General features: G+C 39.6%; 1 pseudogene; it reads left to right on the top strand.

Moving 5' to 3' along the window:
• Positions 1 to 645: 645 nt before the first annotated feature.
• LOC145049183 (5S ribosomal RNA) lies at positions 646 to 768 on the top strand (annotated as a pseudogene).
• The last annotated feature ends 9,542 nt before the right edge of the window (positions 769 to 10,310 follow it).

The raw sequence follows: 10,310 nt of genomic DNA, 5'->3' as shown, positions 1-10,310 counted from the left end.
TTTATTGCCAAGAGAAAGGGCATTGGAGACGAAGCTGCCCCATTTACCTAAGAGATCTAAGAGATGGGAGAGTCGAAACGTATGGCTCTAATATAGGTAAAATCCATTAACTAACTCTTTTAAGCTTCTATTCTAGATTCTTAATACATAATGTGATAAGATTACAATTGATGTTTTGTAGGATCGAAAAAAAAGAAAGGAAGCTTAAGGGAAGAAGTGAGCAGAATCTAACCGTGAAGGAATGGATTTCGATCGCATTTCTCGAAGATTAGATTCTTGAGCTACTACTTAGAGTTAAAATTAGATTGCTAAGAAAGATGTATTAGCATAGTTTTTCAATGAATTGCATTGTAAGGACAAATTTTTTCCGCAATAAAATAAATTTTGATTTTATATTATTTGTAACATCCCCCTCTGGCACGTATCACAATATTGTCCGTTTTGGGCCACTTGGCACGAGGACTTCCCAGGGGGTCACCCATCCTGGTACCACTCTCGCCCGAGCACGCTTAACTGCAGAGTTCTTATGGGATCTGCTGCCCTCACGGCTTTAAAACACGTTGTTACAAGTAAGGTATCCACACCCCTTATAAGGAGTGTTTAGTTCTCCTTCCAAGCCGATGTGGGATCAGATCTAACCCACTTTCACCCCGCATTATAGGGTTCGACGTCCCCGTCAGATCCCATAAGAACTCTGCAGTTAAGCGTGCTCGAGCGGGAGTAGTACCAGGATGGGTGACCCCCTGGGAAGTCCTCGTGCCGAGTGGCCCAAAGCGGACAATATTGTGATACGTGCCAAAGGGGGATGTTACAAATGGTATCAGAGCCAGGGACGGGTCGATGTGTTCGACGAGGACGTCGAACCCTATAATAGGGGGTGAAAGTGGGTTAGATCTAATCCCACATCGGCTGGGAAGGAGAACTAAACATTCCTTATAAGGGGTGTGGATACCTTCCCTATCACAACGCGTTTTAAATCCGTGAGGGTAGCAGATCCCATAAGAACTCTGCAGTTAAGCGTGCTCGGGCGGGAGTAGTACAAGGATGGGTGACCCCCTAGGAAGTCCTCGTGCCGAGTGGCCCAAAGCGAACAATATTGTGATACGTGCTAGAGGGGGTGTTACATTATTTATCCTTGCAATGGCGTATATGAAAAATTGATGTTTGAATGTTTCTATTATTAACAATAATGGATTGTTAATAATGGATTTGGTTCTTATTATGTTATTTGTGGAAATGTCGAAGAATTTACCGAATAAGGAAAGTTTCTCATCACCCAAGTTTCAATTGGACAGAAACTTGGAATCATGCAACTTGGTTGCACGATGAATGAGAAATTTCATATTTGGAAATTAGACTAATTTATTGACAAAGTGTCAAGTGAAGGACTAGGAGATCGAGCACACAAAGTTGTGTGTTGATCAAGTCCACCATAAGAGTAACAATGATATTCGTCATGATTTACTAAAGGCTTAGTAAATATGATTATACTTATAAGATTAAGTGTGATTCGGAATTGATTAAAAGGTTTAAATCAATAGCAAAATGAATAAGAAGAATCAAGTAGGCAGAAAGATAAAAGTTTCTTCATTCTAAGAAGAAGGGAGAGTACCTTTTATGCTTTATGATAGGTCTTAATGAACCATATCTCAATTAATCCTCTAAGTGAGTCTTAGTACAAATTATATGTATAAGAAGAGAAATCAAGAATTGAAGAAATGGTTAAATCAAGAAATCAATCATACTTCGTTCCAATAACAAGTCTTAAAGTTAAGATTGTGACAATGAGTGATAAGTATTAAGAAGGTTTATAACATTCATCAAATGTGGAAAGTTGTGATTCTTGGATAAGACAAAGACCAACTAGGACCAATTTATGAAGTGTTTTGATAAAAACTACACTAACTCTTGAATATTTGTCTGTCAAGAAATGTTTATTGACAAGAGAATCTTATATGTCAAGGAGTCAGTGGGAGTCTTAATGGTCTTGAAAGGTTTCAAGAACAAATCAAATAAACCTTATCGATCATCACTAGCACACGAGTTGAGGTTTACAACCTATGGTGTTGACACTATTTTGTTTATATGCCAATCCAATCGAGTTAATTATGCATGTGAGTCCTCTGAGTTCTCATTTGAATGCATAAAAGGCAGGTACCTTGATAGGAAAAGGTGAGCTACTTAACTACTTGGAAGACATGGTGGGCAGTTGTACTACCATAAGACAAGAAATCAAGATTAAGGAAGTTCGATCCATATGAGTTTGAATTTGTCGTAAATTTTGGTTTTGACAAATTTACATGGATAGGAACACATACTCTATTTAAATCTAAGTGTCATAAGATTTCCTCCTTCATGAAAATGATTGTGAGGAAATGCTTTCACTAAGAAAGATTTTAAGAAGATAGTGATTGTAAAATTGCATTCTCGAATTCGATTACGGTTACGGTATCCCTTTCCATAATTTGAGTTGTGAGGTTTGGCAATTAGTCTTAATTGTTTAGACGCACAAATAAACTATCTAAGGCAAAGGTGTATAAGTTCAAGAAGCCTTGATAAAAGATTATCAAAGCACTAAGTATTAGAAACATGAACTTAAGAAATTCAATAAGTATTGTTTGTCTGAAAGTTAAGATGTTTCTAAAGACATGTCAAAGCTAGTGGGAGCATAAGTGTTATGTTTATAATAATCATCATGATAGTGGGAGCATAAAAGTTATGATTGTATGATTATTATGGAAAGTATTGCAAGTTGGCAATATTAATTATAGAAAACAAGAGTCATTCTTTGCAAAGTCGTAAGGGAGAGAATATTATGCTTCATTTCAAATCTAAAGGCTTAGCTTGTGGAATGTTAATAAATTTAGTCAAAGGAATGTAGTGTGTTCTTAAAATTTCGATTATGATTATGGCATTCCTCTTCATAACTCGAATTTTGAAAACGTAGCACATAAAATATTATGGCAGAAGATTCATAAAGTATCGAATCTTCATGTAAGACATTATGCATCGTGTCCCATACGCTTCGGGTATAGAATTGATTGCAAATGCTATAATATTTGACCATTCTAAAATTTTCCAAATGTTTAGCGCATTTAGAGGGAAAAAGGACTAGAATCGGTTTTGACTAAAATAATTAAACAACTATCAAAGGACAATCCAAAGTTCGCCGAGGATTGGTCGCTTGTGAGTAGTTGGAAGTATAGTATTGGATGGACCATATCGACATTATTACGAATAGATAAGATTCTATTAAGAATGAGTTGTCATATGGAAATATGGAAACGTGTCCATATTGGGAATTGAATATTGAAAAAAAATCTATGTCTAGATTAGAAACTTTTATGCAAGAGGATGTTCAAAGGAATGTACTTTGAGTGAGAGACATCATATCTAAGGAATTGTCTTGTAACAATCTCCGATAGAAGACCTTGTAATATCATTGACAATAGTCTTTGTGACTTTGGTGCAGTGAAATTACGAAAGGATCGTTGCATAGAATGTTAGAATCTAGCATATTCTATAAGTAGCAAGAATTTGATATTCTTTCACTTATGAAAAAGGATTTGGAGTTGTGAAATGAGATTGATTGGAAGTGTGTTCAATTTGATCTATTTCACAAAGTAAGAACCATAGGTAAACATAGTGTGCATGCTAAGAGCATGGGACAAGTGTAATAATTCAAGTAAGAAGTTGATTACCTGAAACGACAAATAATGAGTAATCGATATGGTGCTAAATAAAAGGAGTTTTATTTATACTCAAAGGTTTGAGGCCATATGGGATTAGTATTATTCTTGTGTTTCACTTTGCATGTTTTGACTTCCTGAATAATTTAATTGGTTGAGAACAGTCAAATTATTCAAACGGGCCACAATCGTTCATATGTTGGAAGTAGATATGAAAGAAGACTTTCGTGAATTGGTGTGTGGATTGTCTAAAGTGTATTAGACATAAGCAAATGTTTGCTGCAATATTCATGAGTGCTTATGAATATGATTTGAGCATTGGATTACACCCACGCTCACTTGGATCACTCCGTGAATTGTATCACGAGTGATTGGTGAGACGATAACATCTTATATTCTTGAAACCGAGATGTGTGAGTTGTATCTTGTAAATCGGTTGCACATCGATAATATGTAAACGCACCAGTAACTTGGTGTTATAAAACATATTGTTGTATGTGATTCGGTGAGTGAGTGCAAGCGAGCATTGAATCAAAGTTTATCCGTTCCTTTTATCCAAAGTAGGATAAAATCGATATCTTTGGGCCAATCGATGATTTAGTGATGAAAAACGTAAATGCTCGGTCAGGCTAGGGCTAATTTGATTTGTTCAAATAGTCAGTCGTCATAAATCTTAAGTCGAGAAAAAGTACAAAGAGAATGATTTGAAATCATGTCTTATACGATATCTAGAATGGAGGAATATATGATCCCTTATCTAAGGACACATGTATCTGATAGGATCAGAGTTGACAACGACTTTGGAAACCTACAATTGCAGATCAGGATCTGAAGTCATACACATAATAGTTATTAGATTTATCTAAGTGGGAGACTGTTGGATTAGTGTCTAAGTCCATAACTATTTTGGTATGTACTTGACCCGATGGTGCATGGTCCTTTTGGGTTGCCTTCACCAAAGCAACTTGATAGGATGAATTATGGAGAGAAAGGATTAAATATGATTTATTAATATATTATGGGAATAATATATTAAAGGAGAAATCATATTGTTTAATTAATATTAGTCAATAATTAATTGGTAATTAGTTTTGTGACTAAAAGAGATTAATTAAACATAAGGGACTGGAATTGTAATTATAAGATAATTGCAATTTGGGCCATGGATTGCCTTATATTAAGGAGTGGACGAATTCTATGGGGAAGCCCATGGGGAAATCGTCCAAGGCCTTAAGGAAAGGGATCCATGGGTTGCTTAGGGCTTAAGCATCCAAATTAGGGTTTCCTTGTTAGATAACCCTAATAGCCTCACTATATATAGACCGCTTATGACCCAAAAACGTGGCTAAGACTTCTTCTAGGGTTTCACACATTTTAGGGCAGCCTCCTTCCTCTCTCTTCTTCATCCTCTTGCTCTTGGTGTTTGTGAACCATTAGAGGAGTGACATTTGTGACTCTAAGCTTTCTAAAGTCAATACAAGGAGGAATTGGATTGTTATTGCTACATAACAATCAAGGTAATATCTTAAACCCATTCTTATGTTAATATGATTACTTGTATGCTAGAATTAGGGTTTATAGTCTTGGATAACTTGCATGTACAATAGAGAAAGCTAGATCCAAGCATTAGAGTTTGTATGAGCACATAGGATGTTCTTATGACCAAAACCCATCAGGTACGTGGAGCGGGGCTTGACCTGCAGGAAGGTCAAGGCCGAGCACCAAAGGCCACACAGCAAGATGCAGCTGTTGGATACTCCGTTGTGGAAATGAGAAGACATTACGATGGATTTTATCACAAAACTTCCCAGGACCGCGCGCGGAGTGAATTCGATTTGGGTCATCGTCGATCGATTGACCTAGAGCGCCCATTTATCCTGATTCAGGAAGGTATTTCGGCAAAAAGGTTGGCCGATATCTATATTCGGGAGGTAGTGGCGTGCCACGGGGTGCCAGTATCGGTGATTTCAAACAGGGATGTGCGGTTCACTTCCAGGTTTTGGAGGAAGTTTCCTGATGAGCTGGGTACTCGTCTGCATTTTAGCACCGCCTTTCTCCCGCAGATGGATGGTCAGAGTGAGTGGACCATCCAAACATTAGAAGATATGCTACGGGCATGTGTTTTAGATTTCGGAGGTAGCTGCAATACCTACCTCCCGTTGGCGGAGTTCTCATATAATAATAGCTATCATGTGAGTATTGACCGTCCTCCTTTCGAGATGTTATACAGGAGAAATTGCAAGACCCCGATATGTTGGGGCGAGGTTGGCCAGATAGTAATGGGGAGCACCGAAGTAGTGCTCAAGATGACAAAGAAGATTCATCAGGTCCGGAGTCGACTTCAGACTGTTCAGAGTCGGCAGAAAAGTTATGCAGATAAGCGTCGATCAGACCTGGATTTCCAGGTCGGGGATATGGTTCTCCTGAGAGTTTCGCCTTGGAAAGGCGTCATTCCATTTAGGAAGCGGGGCAAGTTGGGCCCAAGGTACATTGGACTGTTCAGGGTTGTAGCCCGGGTGGGCAAGGTGGCGTACTGGCTAGATATGGCATCTGAACTCAGTCAGATCCACAACACTTTCCACGTCTCCCAGCTATGAAAGTGCCTGGTGGACGACTCAGCAGTGGTACCCTTGGAGGACATTCAGGTTGATGACAGCCTGAATTACATCGAGCGGCCTGTAGCGATCCTTGACCGGAAGTCGAAGGATCTAAGGAACAAAAGAGTGGAACTCGTGAAGGTGCAATGGCAGCACCGAAAGGGCTCGGAGTGGACTTGGGATCCGGTAGAAGAGATGATGGAGCATTACCCCGAGCTGTTTCAGGAACGAGTAGCAAACATTCGAGGACGAAGTCTAAAATAAGTGGGGGAGATTTGTAGCACCTGGTCCTTGGTACGTATTCTTTTTATTAATTCTTTAAATATTTTGCATTTTTGGCCTTGGATTCAGCGAGTTGAAGGACCAACTCGCCGAGTAGAAGCGAGAAGGGACGCGGGACTTAACCGATGGACTCGACGAGTCGGGTCCCGGACTCGGCGAGTAGACCCTATCTGGACAAAAACCCTAATCCGAGGGTTGGCTCCCTATTTAAACACTTTAAATCGGCCTCCTTCGTCCCATTTGCTCCTAGAAAACCCCCCATAGCAAATCCTATCCGTTATTGAAGCAATCTAAGGCATTTGGAGTGACTTTGGTGCTTTTGTGATCCAAGGAGGGAAGGGAAAGCTTGAAGGAACAAGAGGAGGCAAAAGGGATCCGAGTTTTTGCACCATTTTCAGCTCATTGAAGGTAAAAAGTCTGTACCTTGCTCTTCCATTTGATAGATCCCATTTTGTGAAGTTTTAGGGCTTTTCTAAGCCATTTTGGTCACCAACCATGATTGCAAGCATGGTTTGGGGTTGAAGTTTCAGATCTAGGTCCTTGGAGGGGTTACAAGGCAGAAAGGAGTGGCTTTTGCACTCAAAAAAGGCCCCATGCATTATAGGAGTCATTTTAAGGCCTTTTAGGCTCAAAAGTCCCATGCATGCACGTAAAGTTCGTAACTTTACGTGCTAGAACGATCCTAGGAGCCTATATCTACCTTTTGGACAAGTGTTGTACACCAGAAATCGAGAAAATGAGACTTGGACATATACGACTCGGCGAGTCGTTATTGGGACTCGGCGAGTCGGAGGCTTAACTCCCTTTTTTGTCCTGGGTCAAGGACCCAGTTGAGTGTGGAAAGGTTTCAGGGAGGTCCCAGGTAGTGACCCAACATTCTGGACTAAGCCATGGTTCTGGAATTCATGGGACTCAGCGAGTGCATTAGCAAACTCGGCGAGTCCAAGGCAATCTTCTTAAGATTGAAGATGAACTCGACGAGTTATTCATACAACTCGGCGAGTCGGATGAAGATTTAGTCGACATTCAATTAGAAGGAAAACTCGTCGAGTCATCTCCTAACTCGACGAGTAGAGACAGGTATATGTACAAATAGAAGGATAGGGACTCGGCAAGTTGGCGAACCAACTCGGCGAGTCAGGTCAACTGGAAGTTGACTTTTGCTTTGAATTTGACTTGGTTAGGGGTAAAATGGTCATTTTACCCTAAGAGAAGTTGGCAGTGTATGACTAAATGTTTTGTGGGAATTATAGCCGGAGGATTTCCGGAGCAGCAGCAGTAGCAGTCAGAGGATTTGCCGCACAAATCAGCAGCTACTACGAGGTGAGTTGCCTTCCAGTAGCGGTGGGTCTAAGGCCATAATGCCGGCCCACCAGTAGGAGACGTATGTAGATGATGGTCTTTGTGATATCATCTAGGTTTGCTATTATCGGATATGTTTCGTGCTAGTATGATATGTTATATGCTAGTAGCTAAAGGGGAGATAGTCCCCGAGATCACCGGTCGAAAGGCACGAAGGGAGGCCAACACCCAGATATGATAGGCAGTATCCAGTCGAAAGGATCGAAGGGGAGGCCAGCACCTAGATATGCTAGGCAGTATCCAGTCAAAAGGACCGAATGGGAGGCCAGAACCCAGATATGCTAGGCAGTATCCGGTCGAAAGGACCGAAGGGGTAGGTCAGGCACCCGGATATGCCTGACAGTATTTGTATGTTATGTGATTGTATGGTATGTGGTACGATGGGGGGAACTCACTAAGCTTCGTGCTTATAGTTTACAGTTTTGTTTTCAGGTACCTATTCATCGAAGGGGAAGGAGCTGGCGCGGTAGCGGCACATCATGCACGCACATTGTTTTCCGCACCATGAGTTATTCTTGGATTTTGTACTCTGACATTATGGCTGTTTTTATGTTTTGGTTTTCAGACACGAAATATGTTTATGAAATGATATGATCAAACGATGTTTATTCACAAATGTTTTCGAAAGTATTGATTTAAAAATGAAATTTTTGGACGTGAAAATTGGGCTGTTACATTGTTGAAGAGTATGATCACTGGAAAGTTAGGATGAAAATATTTTTACTTGGTAAGGAAAAAGGTGAAGAAATATGGAGGTTTGTGAAAGAAGTTCCTCATGTTCCAGTGAGACATATGGTGAGAGATGTTGTTTCTACTCTCACGGGCTAGGAAGAACAACGTCCTACACCTCTTATTGCTTTAGACATCGAAAAGCTTCATCTAGACCCGGTTGCATTTTCTGAGATGGTGTTTGGTGTTCCTCCATCTCTCTTTGAGCACATTAAGTTGTGCAAATTTGCAAAAGAGATTTGGGAAACTCTTCAAGACTTGTTTGAAGGGTCCTAGAACATGAAGAATAAGTATATGTCTTTGGTTGTCAATGATCTTGATATCTTCAACATAACTCCAGGTGAATCTATAGCCACGACTTCAAATAGGTATAGAATTGTTGTGAACAACAGGACTACACATGGTATAGTCCAACTACTCTTGATTACATTCTGAAGTTTATCAATAACCTCGGAAATGTCTGGGGGGAATGTCAAGTCATGTATTCAGAGTAACGGATCTATGAAGAAAATAAAGCTTCATCAACTTTTTGACATACTACAAGGCCACAAATCTAACATTGCTCAAACGTTAAGAGAACTGTTAGGAGGTCCTATTTCCTAGGTTAGCTGTGTTAACCCATTAATTATGAACCCATCTATGTCAGATCCTTTTAGAACTATCCCACCTGTTCAACCCACACAACCAACTCTACTTGTTCCTCCAAATCCGAACCATCAGTTTGATGGAGACCTTGATCCCAAAACCATTGATTCTGAATATCGCTTTTAATAGGAGTTTGCACTTCTATCCATGAAATACAAACTTCCATGGAATCCTTATCGAAAACCTTCAAAAACTCGATTTCAAGCTTCTCTCCAAAACAATCCTCAACCATTTCCTAAACCATCAGAAAACCTACCTACATACAACCCAACATCTCAAATCACTCCTCGGAATCCCAAGAAATTCTGAAATTAGACAAACTCAAGATAGTTTGTCACAAATGTGGTCTTAGTAACCATTTTTGTAACAACTCGATACTTTCAAGTCAACAAAAGTCAAATCCAATAAATAAAATTTCGAGTTTTATTTTATTTCTTTAAGTTCGTAAGAGTTCGAAAATAACTTATATTATGTACAAAATATTTATATAAGTTTTTGGAATAAAAAACACTCGAAAATCAGCATTTTTTTCGTCAAAACCGAAAACCCTCACACCAAAACCCTTTTCGGCCGAAAACCTCCGGACCGACAACTGATTTCGGTCAAAATCTCTTTTCCGGTGGAAAAGCCAGTCGTATATAAGTTTTTCCTTCGAAAACGTAACCATTTCTCACCGTTTACACTCAAAAATACTCCCATTTTGCTCCCAAGGATCATCCAAGAACATTCATACCTTCAAGTGATAACCTTCAAATCTTCATATCTTCATCAAGAACACCAACAACACCAACAACACCAAGAGCATCCTTCAAATCTTCAAGTGACCGAAAACACCCAAGACCAAGAACCGTTTTCAGCCGAGACCCCCCCCCCCCCTTGGAACCGAAAACTCTCTTCAACACTTATACAATTCTCGGTAATTATTCCTAACACAAAACAAGTGTTTTCTAACACTTTAAGTAATGGTTTCGCTAATTTAAATACAATTATGTGTTCAACTATTATT

The sequence above is a fragment of the Lactuca serriola genome, chromosome 4 (genome assembly GCF_051521515.1).
Source record: "Lactuca serriola cultivar US96UC23 chromosome 4, Lser_US96UC23_V15, whole genome shotgun sequence".
Lineage (NCBI taxonomy): Eukaryota > Viridiplantae > Streptophyta > Magnoliopsida > Asterales > Asteraceae > Lactuca > Lactuca serriola.
The sequence above is the reverse complement of the archived record's forward strand: the minus strand, read 5'-3'. Positions and strand labels throughout refer to the sequence as shown.